Source organism: Dicentrarchus labrax, unplaced genomic scaffold (assembly GCF_905237075.1).
Source record: "Dicentrarchus labrax unplaced genomic scaffold, dlabrax2021, whole genome shotgun sequence".
Lineage (NCBI taxonomy): Eukaryota > Metazoa > Chordata > Actinopteri > Moronidae > Dicentrarchus > Dicentrarchus labrax.
In genome coordinates this window covers 23962243-23973368 of record NW_026136704.1, presented here as the reverse complement: position 1 = coordinate 23973368, position 11126 = coordinate 23962243, and the positions used below count along the sequence as shown (strand labels likewise).

Sequence of the window (11126 nt, the reverse complement as noted above, 5' to 3'; positions counted from 1 at the left end):
GCTCGGACCAAACCTGCCGGTGGAGAGTTTACGCGCACAGCGACACCCAATGGTGCACTGCACTCCGCTGCAGTGGGTGCCATTGGATTTAGCAAGGAGGACACGCTGTGCAGTGATTTTAGGGGGGGAAATTAAAAAGGTAGGAAAGCTATGATCTCTAATTTGTGAGCAGCGTATAAACACACGGTGACTTAAAAGTCATTCATATTATTATTCGGTGTTAATGCAGGAAATGGGGCTAATTGCGACTTGGTCAACTTTAAAATTAATTAAAGGTAGGCTAAGTAAAGTAAGTTCAGATGAGTTGGACTTTAGGGGTGAATATCCTCTGTTATCACAATAAAATGTCTAGAGTGGAAAGAAGTATTATTTTAAAAATAAGTAAAAAAAAAAAAGAAATAGCAGCACACTATAAAGTTATGCATTTAAAAAGTACAAAAGCAACAAAATGTACTTTAAGTGGTAAGAGTACTTTTACTTCTGGTACTTTTTCTACTGTCAGTGTTATAAGTCGTTATTATAAGATCATTAATTTAGATGCATTTACATGTAGGCTGGACTGTGGACTAATTTAAACTGCTTTATATGTACACATAATGCATGATAGTTTAGTGTTACAAAAGCATCATATCTTATAGATTGTATGTTTTGTGTGTAAAATCGTAATTTGAAAGTAACTACAGGTGTAAGATAAATTCTGTAGAGTACAAAGTACAACATTTTCTACTCTACAGTAAGTATGAAGTAGCATTAAAATGTTAAAGTAAATTACAAGTACTTCAAAAATGTTGCTCAAGTACAGTACTCGAGTACTTAGTTACATTACTTTCAAGTACCAGTCCCAATGATGAAGCTTTATAAAAAGGACTGTCTGAATATATGCTGCACTCCAACATGTCTGACAAAAGAAAAATTGCCCGTTGATACCACGTAGGCTAGTAATTTCTGTTCTAACCATCATTTAAGGTTTAAGTTTATATCATTAAAAGTAAATGAGGAAACATCTCCAGAAAAATGCAGAGTCTGTGTATTGCTGCTAATTGGCATCAGTGTCTAAAAAAAGTTAAATTTTCATTCTTTTTGTACACAGTAGTTAAACGCAGTCATTAAGTCTCTATAAACATTAATACTAACGCATATTTAATCTACCGTATTTGGAAAGATTATGTCAGATAGTCCTGTCTGTTATTATTCCCTCAAGTCTTTCCACAGCCATCCGGAGGTGTTTGAAAGACCGCAGATTGAAATTGATGAAAGTAATTATTTTACCATCACTGAGTGCGTTAATAGACAGCTGATGTGATCCAGTCACACACACACACACACACATACACACACACATACACACACACACACACACCAGACTGAGGCCTGTTTATGTTTGTTTTGATCACAACAGCAGCTGACAATCTCATAAAGCATGCTCTTCCTCTTTAAATGATCTGAGTCCAAGGTGCTGGTGTTTCATTGAAGTTATCCAAGCCACCCCAACAGCCTGGTGGAGTGGAGGACGGTATTGTCCTTCACTTCCATGTTCCCTTGATGAACTGTTGATAACCTCACAGACAGAGGTAGGCAGAACTGTGCAGGAGAATAGATATGTTGTATCAAGGATGTGTTTCGATTCATGGTCTAAAATAGTTTTTTCCATCTAGGGAAACACATATTGATGTCATATGCTGCTTGTCAGGTAGGTTATGTCTTTAACATAGGTTGTGCTACTTGTATTTATTTAATCATGAGCTCTATCTATGACTTCAGGTATTGATGTATTGCATATTTTCTTTTTGAAAATAAATTAAAATATCGCTTGAATAATTGCATTCAAGATTTTCGCCAGATTATACACGTGCAGAGTTCAGATTTGCCTTCAACATTTCTGTTACAAATTGTATTTTATTAAGATTCTGAAGGTTATAGTTCATTACAGAACAATTATAGTCCAACTGAAATCTGCAAGCTTTTCATATAATTGGCACTAATTATGCACCTAACACAGCCTCATAACCAATAAATAACACAGGCAATAAATGTGCAACAACACACTTAGGCCTACTCAAAGCAGGATTTCACAGGGGTCAAGGGTCAAAGCCTAGGTTGTGAATTCTTTACGAAAGCACCATAACCAATAAATAAACTTTTATGCCACATGTTGCCTGGACCTCTATATCAACATGACAGGAGGCGTTACAGCCAAGAAAGATAGCTAATTTTCCTTGTCAGGACCAGACATATTGATATGTAGTCTGATAGCAAAACCAGAGCACAGAGCAGAAAAAAGTATGATACTATAGAAACTAATGTTGCTTAATTTCTGTTTCTTTGTGTGTCTTTGGGTACAGCAGTTGTCTTCCCAGACAGACTTTATCTCACTAATCAATCAGCCTCCAGAGGCCTGCGCTGGACATTCAACTTCAGCCTGTCAAAATACAATTTAACATACTGTAATATGGAGCGCAGCAAACCTGAAACGCTGAACTTTTAATGAACTGAAAAAGCCTCCAAATTGCTGGTTGTAAGCAATGATTCAATTAAAGCTGTGAGATCTGAGCCCCAAACACAGCCCAAGGAGCCCATCCCATAGACCGTTCATGTCTACTTCCCTAAAGACCAGCGAGGAACCAGAGTTTGGAGATAAGGCAGGCTGGACAGCCAAATCCCTTAACAGTCTTCTGTCACCCTCTAAATCACACACCTTTCCCACCACTTCTCTAAGTGTGAGTATTGTAGGTTTTACATGTGACATATATCTTGCAGAAGCTTTGTGGGTTGGATATAGAAACACAATGCTCTCAATGACTGTAGCCAACTTTTTCAAACATCTGTGAGCGGATATGTTGCAGGGTCACCATGTCTCTAAGGCCCAAACCACCTCGTTTCAATTTAGATTTTCAGTGAGGAATTTTGCAATCACCTTATTATTGCTCCATTTCTGTCTGCCAGCATAAGGACAGAGCCAGACCGGACAATAGACAGGACAGTCTTAAAGTAATCCTAACACCTTGAAACAGACCATCTGAGTGTAATGTCCTCCACTTTTCTCAATACTCACACAAGGTCTTTTGCTCTCTCTTCTTTCTTTTGTTTTCATCAATCATCCCTCTCTCCTTTCTTTCCTTCTTTCTTTCTTTCTTTCTTTCTTTCTTTCTTTCTTTCTTTCTTTCCAGTGGACATGGCCACACATATCTCCAGATGATTGCTGTGACCGCCCCACCATACCAGACACACCCCCCTCCAGCTCCAGATTCCCTCCACCACCAAAAATTGAACGGTAGGCTCAACATTTACACACAGACCTCTCTTAATTCATTCTAATGAGCAGTTTTGCGACAGCTTTAGAGCATAGGCGTGCAAGGCATGTCATTTGAATGAGCAGAGCTGTTGTGTGCGTTTGGTCGCTATTCTAGTTTGCCCATCTGCTGGTGATGGACGATTATCGTGCCATGATTAGAGCCAGATCAGAAATACTTGATTTATTTTTATTTTTTTTTCATGAAAAGGAAAATGTATGATTGCAAAATAGTTTCTGGTTTTGAGAAGGCACACAGCATACAACGTTTTATTCCCCAAATATTTTTGGATATCCTGCCTTCATCAGGGTGGTATATGAATTTGTCTCTACTTTCAGTGTGTATGGTCCATTAACTATCCATGCAAATTTACAAGAGAAATATAAATTACAATAAATACAAAACTTAAAACAGTCTTCTTAGTTTTACATTTTGGGAAATGCACTTATTTACTTTCTTGCCAAGAGTTTGATGAGAAGATCAATAGTTCTCTCCCATCTGTACGGTAAATATGACGCTACAGCCAGCAGGCAATTAACTTAGATTAGCATAAACACTGGAAACAGGAGGAAACAGCTGGCCTGGCCTTAACGTTTAAAATATCTGCCTAACAGCACCTCTTAAGCTCACTAACTGAGAATTTTTAGGTGGAGGTGGTTTGGATAGAGCCAGGCAAGCTCTCCCCCTGCTTCCAGTCTTTATGCTAAGCTAAGCTAAGCTAATCACCTGCTGCTCTAGCTTTATATTTACCTTTAAGACATAAGAGTAATATTGATGTTCTCATCTTAGTCTTGGCAAGAAAGCAAATAAGCTTTCCCTATTCCTTTAAACCAACAACAGGTGCAACAGGTTGAATCTCCTCATATACCACCCAGATGAAGGTAAGATAGCTGAAACCAGTTGGGGAATGCAGCATATTGTGTTAAAGTTGTGCCACTTGTTTCATTTTGATCATATTGAAAATATTGCCAAATTTCAGGCTAAAGTGAAAACAGGTTTGACTTTATATAACAAGGAACAAGGAAGTGTCCTTGCTATGAAAAAGACGAAATGAAGCTGACAAAAAAATCTTTCAAAGTCCATTTCATCGTATCACAGAATCTTCCTCAGCTGATGTTCATCCAGTTGTCATTGAATTCAGTTTTCTTAGCAATAATGAAATTGAGACTTAATTGTGTGATACAACCATAATCTCTTGAACAGCTACTAAAAGGACCTTGTGTTGAGATTGTTGCATCAACTTCTTTTGTCAAGGTCAAGAATTAACTTTGAACCTTAACTATAAGAAGCTGTAAACACAACACTGACACATTATCACCTTTTAAGTTGATACCGCAAACTGAAGTTGTGTTCCTGGCCACCTGTTGAATGTAAATCCAGTATTCACTCTGGTTTCAGCTGTGGTTTGATCTCCATCATATCCCGAGGGGAGGGAAATACCTGCTCTTTAGCAGCTTAATGCTCTACTGTGTTCACAAGAGTCTGCAACTTTGTACTGTCTACTGTTGGGTGCTGAGGGCTGTAGAGCTGGTTTGATTAAAACAGCTGCTTGTGTCCAAAGACTATGCTGATGAGGCAGTAAAAACCAAAACAATGAGCTAAAAGATGCTAAAACCACTTTGCAAGGCTGAGGAAATTATAATTCTCTGTCGGTTTATTACTACCAGCAAAGCCTTTCACATTCAAGTAGGTATGTACGTTTCTGGCAACTGATCAGAGCTCAAATACTTCCAATAACATGAAATGAGACAACGAAATAACTCTCTACCTCAATGAACATTTTATTAATATTGAATCAGAGAAGGTCAACGAATGCACATGTCAACCTTATTTACCAGCATGACTTTGTTGGCTTAGTCCTGCCTACTCTTGCATTACAGTGTGTGTATATGCGTCTGTTTAAATCTGTATATGTGTGTGTAGGCCAGTCTAGTGGGCGTCTGTGCAGCACATGGCTGTCCGATGCATGGTCTCTGCTCCCTGGTCTCTCCTCATTAGCCTCACACGGTGCAGCCGTTCCCCTCTCGCCCCCTCACCTCCTCCCCCCTCCTCTCGCCCTCTACCTTCCACTCAGAGCACACACAAGGGGAAGAGCGAACCTTTTGTTTTCTGTGTCCGACCTGCACCCCGTTCCAGCCCTCCTCCTTTTCTCTCCTACTCCTCTCCACTGACTAAATCTCTTTTCCGGCTTGATACTGCTGAAAACCATATGGTGTGTGACATCATCAGGGCAGGAAGCAGAGAGAGGGGAATGGTAGAGCAGGGGAGAGATTGGCTTGCCAGGTCTCTGTACAGTGATGTCAGCAGAAAAGCACTCTGGGAGGCCCGTTGGGGGGTGAAAGCAGAGCAGGTTGGAAATTATATCTCTTTTTTTTTTTTTTTTCAGATCTCACTCCCACCTGGATAATCATGGGCTGAAGGACGGCGAGTAGAGAGGCAGCGTATACCTTGAAGGGAACCTTGACGTGATTTGTTAACATGTCAGGTCATGAACTGTTTCCCTAGTTTACACTCGAGTGCAGGTGCTGCTGAAACACCTTTCTCTAAAAATGTCAGAAGAATCTTAATTCAGAGGGATTTCAGATAGTTCCTGTGATGCTAAAACGTCTACAGATCATCTAACTACTTTCTTTTAGTTGCTGGCAGTCCCAATCTGCTCACCAGGCTTTATGTCTGTCAACCTCCCTCCCCCTTTTGTTCTCTGGGTGAACTCTTCAGCTTTGTTGTGAGATCCTGGTCTCCATACCATCACTACCGACCCATCCAGCTCTCTATCAGCACACACAGAGATACACATAAACACTCAGTTAGCCACTCACGCAGTCAGCATCTCTCTCCTTCACACACAAACACACATGCACTAAAATACCCTTCCCCTCTGATTAATGGCAGAGCTGGGGAGGGTGCCAGGCAAGGAGGGAAGGCATTAGAGGAGAGGGGAGGAGACGAGAGGAGAGGAGAGGAGAGGAGGAGGAGAGGCTGCTGCAGCTGTGGTTTTGGTGTCGGTCTCTGCACCCCCTTGCTGCCCCCTCTCTCCATCTCCTCTCTGGCTCCTCCAGGGACACACGCCTTGGCCAGGCCCCAGGAACCAGGGAGTCAGGACCAGGCTAAGGGGGAGAAAAAGGGGAACAAGGATAGGGAAGGAAGGATATCACAAAAGAAAGAGAAAAACAGAGCTGACCTAATACGAAAGTATTGTCAGGCAGCACCTACATAAACAGGAGAGTGCATGAGATGTTCCTCAAAGGTTTTTACGGGCAAAACGGAATCACATTTCCAAAAACACTTGAGCCTGTTAAAGTTTGTTTTACTATTTGATACTGGTGCTGTCATTTGGTTTTATGTTGCAACAGAACCAGAACTTAGTTCTTTCAGAGTTGAAAAAAACAAACACATTACTTAACTGCATTTTTGAGATAATATCACCATACTGAAGTATTTTTATTTCACATGAATTCAAATTATTACCTAAATAAAATGCATACATGCAAAGCACTACATGGAACCAACAAACTCATTCACATTCAGCAGGCTACAGATTCTCCACAGGGGGAGCTGTGTAGACGGTTTTAGACAAGTACCTCTACAAGTACGTGCTAGAGGTCTGCAAGCCCGTCGGGACCCAGTGGGCCCCAACATGTTGATTGGTGCCAGGCTCGGGTCGGACTCAGGCTTATTTGACTTCTCTCCTTTCATTGTCCTCATAGTGTATGGATGTGTGTGTGTGTGTGTGTGTGTGTGTGTTTGCATGTATCAGTGAGAGTGAACATCAGACAGAGCTATTTTAACTCCTCTCCCTTCATTGTGCCCATAGTCTACGTGTGCTTTTGCATGTATCAGAGAGAACTTAGTTGGTGTTGGGGCCGGCTCGGGCTAAAAACTTGCTTTGGGCCAGACTCGGGCTTTAACACCATGAGCCAGGGCACCATGCTAGGAGTTTTTGGCCTGTGCAGGGCTCTAGTACACTCAATATGCACCACCTATAGGACAGGAAAGTCACAACAGCAGAAGTTAAAATGTCCAGATGTGGCTATTTTAATGTTTCCTCAAACAGGCAATTTTAAGACTCATGCCACCTGCAGGCTGTGAGTTTTACAACTTTAGGGATTCTAAATAACTGCCATTTTCTGTGTGTGTGTGATGTTTTACTTACTTAACACTTGATAACACTAAATGTAATAAAACTTTTTCACTAACCTCCTGTGGATAATAGACCATTGGACATCAGCCATGTGCTTGTTAACCGTCTGTATATATAGGTACCTTTTCCACAAATAAACAACAGCCATGCAAATGATTTATTTCAGATAAATAAATTCTGATTAGAACCCCTTCCATTCCTCACCAAAGGTAGACCACCCTGGGACAGAGAACAAATGAGAACAGATGACTAAGAGCAGCGTGTGCCCTGTAGACCGACTCTTCAGCAGACACTGGCTGAAACATTCATTGGCTGCAGGTGGAACAAGTGTCAAAACTGCAGAAGCTATAACTTTGCTTTCCTCAAAGTGGTGCATTTGCATCTGCAGGTCTGAATGAGTGGCACTGCAGCTCTGCATGGCTGTCAATTTCCACCCCCTCAGCAACAGGTGGCTGAATGTTTATAGACACCAAGTTCTGTTTTAAAGGGATTTGTCTGCCAGATTAAAATCAGTGTGGCTTTACAAGATATTCTGGTTTTCTGTTGACAGATTTGTAAAAATATTTTGATTTTATGACATGTTTCTTTCAAAAAACCATGTGCTTTTTGATGTTACACAGCCCCTTAGCACTTACAGAGTAACGCTTCATGTTGCTTCTGTTCTCTTTGGCCTTCAGCAGTCTGTGAGAAATGTGTGCTTTTATCAATATGTAGTTGATTGTGCAACAGTTGTTTCATCATTTTAGCAATATTTCTTATTACCCCTGAAAAAAAATATCTGTCCCGCTGAAATCAACTTAAGTATCATACAAACAAAGATTATCCTTTTCAATGTGTACATAAGGCCATATTGTGTATATTCATGTACAGTAGGTCTTCAAAAAGATGCTGGCCAGCGTCATTGGTGCCTTAAATGTAAGAAATGTAATTATAAGCAGAAGGTTGGCTTTTCAAACTGTTACAGTTGTTCATCTTCAGAAATCAGAACACTGCAGTTTCACTCGGTATCAAATGGGAAATAAAGTGATTTCCTTAGATGAGCAATGAAAATAAACAGTTTGTGTTTCCTGTACTTTTATTCTGTAAGTTTGCCAAGACCAGCTCTGGTAACCTTATTCCACAATCCACTGTTGCTTCCCGAGGAAGATAACGAGTGATGAGGAAGGGGGAAAAAATGGCCAATGGGTGGATGAACCTGAGAGAACAGGCACTATAGATGAACACTTTTGCTCTACACGTGGCTGGCTTGCTTCTCTTTTTTAAACTTGTCAAAAGCACTTGTAATAAATTCAGAATTAATGCGTACAGAGGTGGAAAATTTCCTCTTAAACAGTGAAGATTGTGTGATTTTTCATGGTTGGGGGAGGTGTCTACAGAGGGCTCATCCTTATTAAATTTGAGATAAGCTTATCAGCTCTCCACTTGTGCTAACTTAACCTATGGCTTTAATGGTAGCCTGCCTCAACTTATGCAGGATGTTTGGGTATGCCTGTGTGTGCTTGAACCCAAAGTGTGATCTGCTTACCCCCACTGCCCTGCAGCCCCGGGTTAGTGTGTATTTGAGGCCTATTCTCTCTCTCTCTCTCTCTCCTCTCCCCCACTACTCTCAGTGTTTTATGGGCTGTGTGCTGCGGTGCAGTGACCTCCCTCTCACCCCGGTGCCACCCAGCCGGTGCAGGATTCAGGCGCGCATGGCCCCTGCCAAAACCCCATAGCGCCACATCTGCAATCCATAAACGCCAGCCACTCTCGCTCTCCTACTCCCTCGCCCACACCGCCTCAGACTCTCACACTCCTCCATTTCACTCTCTCTCTCTCTCACCCACTAACTTTTTATTTTAATTTCCAAATTCTATGCATCCCCCTTTTTGCATTCCTTTGACTGCTTCCTCCCACCACTTCTGGTTTTATTCATGCCGAACATCAACTGGCTCTTCCCTTATCTCTCACTCCCTCACTGCCCCTTTTCTCTCCTTCCGTTTCTTTATCCACATCCAACGGAAAAATCTCTCACCCATTATATCTTCAGTCGGAGCCAACTAAGTGTGGTGGCAGTGAACTAGGAACCACAAGACATTCCTGATCCAAACAGCACTAAGTCACCAGCGTTCACGTCTTCTGACAGCGGCCTGTGCCAAACACACACTTCACTTATGGGCTGGATTCAGCCTTACCACGTCGCAGTTGGTCCCCAAACAGCTAAATGTTTATCTGTTTCAAATTGATAGTGTCAGGGAAAAATGCAGTGTACGCATCTACACTTTACCATTTTTGTACATGTGTTACTTAAAGAGCATTCTCCATCAAGGGGGTATTGAATTCCCTCTCCCCTCGCCATGAACTGCTGGCCAGCAGAACACACAATACCCCTCCCCTCAGCCTTAACAAGATGTGTTCAACACATCACTGTTACCGTGCCCTTGCCTTAATACATATACAAAAAAATAGCAAAGTAGGAAATAAATTGGGTGTTACCATATAACTGTCCAGAGATCATAGCTTGCCCCCCAAGGGCAATAGAAACATTAGTCTTTCCCGATTGTATTATCTTTTTTCTTCAACTTTTTCCACTGTAATCAAATAAAAATGCACACAGTGAACTTTTGCTCCCCTTCATTTCTTGGATCATGTTCTCCTCTTCATCCCAAAGTCTTCACCTTCTGGTTTCCCAGACATATTGGCAAGGCCTCTGTGGTGCAGTCCCAATACAGCCCAAGGATGAATCATGTTGCTGCAAGCATGCAAGGGCTTAGTTTTATGATAAATATTGCAATTCATAAATCAGTATTTTTCTAAGCAAGGAGGAATGGGGCAGGGAAGGACGCAAAACTGTAGGGCATTGCAGCTTCAGTTTGAAAGCGACAGAAAAGAGGTCATGATCTGAGTGTGTGTGTAGACTAGAGCTCAAAAGGAAGTTTCAGGTCAGGGCAAGACCACCATGGAGAGAGAGAGCAGGGTCTTGTGTGTGTGTGTGTGTGAAGGGGTGTATACTGCCGGTAGTTAGCAAAATGCTATAAATACTTCTACTTTTAGATGTTGATAGACTTTTAGGCACAGGGTACAGAAAGTGTAGTTAAAAATGACTGTTTTAAAAGCGGTTACTTGCCCTCACACTGATGTAATGTTGGTGCCAGCTTAAAATAGCTTACACAGGTTAAGAAGTCTTGTATTTTGTGCTTTGTGTTGTTTCATACTGTATTAAATTCATTCAAAGACTGGTTATTAACTAGGTCTTGGTGGGCTCTTTTTTTTGTACAATCCACTCAGGCATGTTTGTGATAAATGATTGCATAAATAAATGAACCTGACAGCTGCAATTTGTCACAAGTCATTCACTGAGAACTGTTGCTTAAAAGTACAACTTGGGAGTTATTTTTCCCTGATTAAAATTCCACAAATATCCCAAACATTATCTATGTAATGATATTGTCCAAGTTAGTATATTTGAATGTGGCTGCAGCAAGCTCTAAGCCACATCTGCATGACTTCAAAGAGTTGCCAGTGTAATGGGCTTGATACATGACTAATGTAAAAACTATTATTGATCTGCCAGTTGCCGTGGTAACAGCCCTCATTATGTTAAATCATAAAGCAGTAGTCAGTCAAGTATTTTTGACCCATTTCAAAGTTGCTCAACAAAGCAGTGAGGAAGCTTTATGAATACTTATTCATTGCTGCCATCTAGTGGCCGAAAG

The 11126-nt window shown here is 41.2% G+C and overlaps 1 long non-coding RNA gene across 2 annotated transcripts; it reads left to right on the top strand.

The window, feature by feature from the left end:
• LOC127362095 (uncharacterized) lies at window positions 1–10744 on the top strand. 2 transcript variants are annotated; one of them, XR_007884383.1, is made up of 3 exons: window positions 1–139; window positions 3168–3271; window positions 5677–10744. It is a non-coding gene; the product is annotated as an uncharacterized LOC127362095 (long non-coding RNA). The 2 variants fall into 2 exon arrangements; XR_007884382.1 differs by lacking the exon at window positions 1–139 and adding an exon at window positions 2346–2717.
• The last annotated feature ends 382 nt before the right edge of the window (window positions 10745–11126 follow it).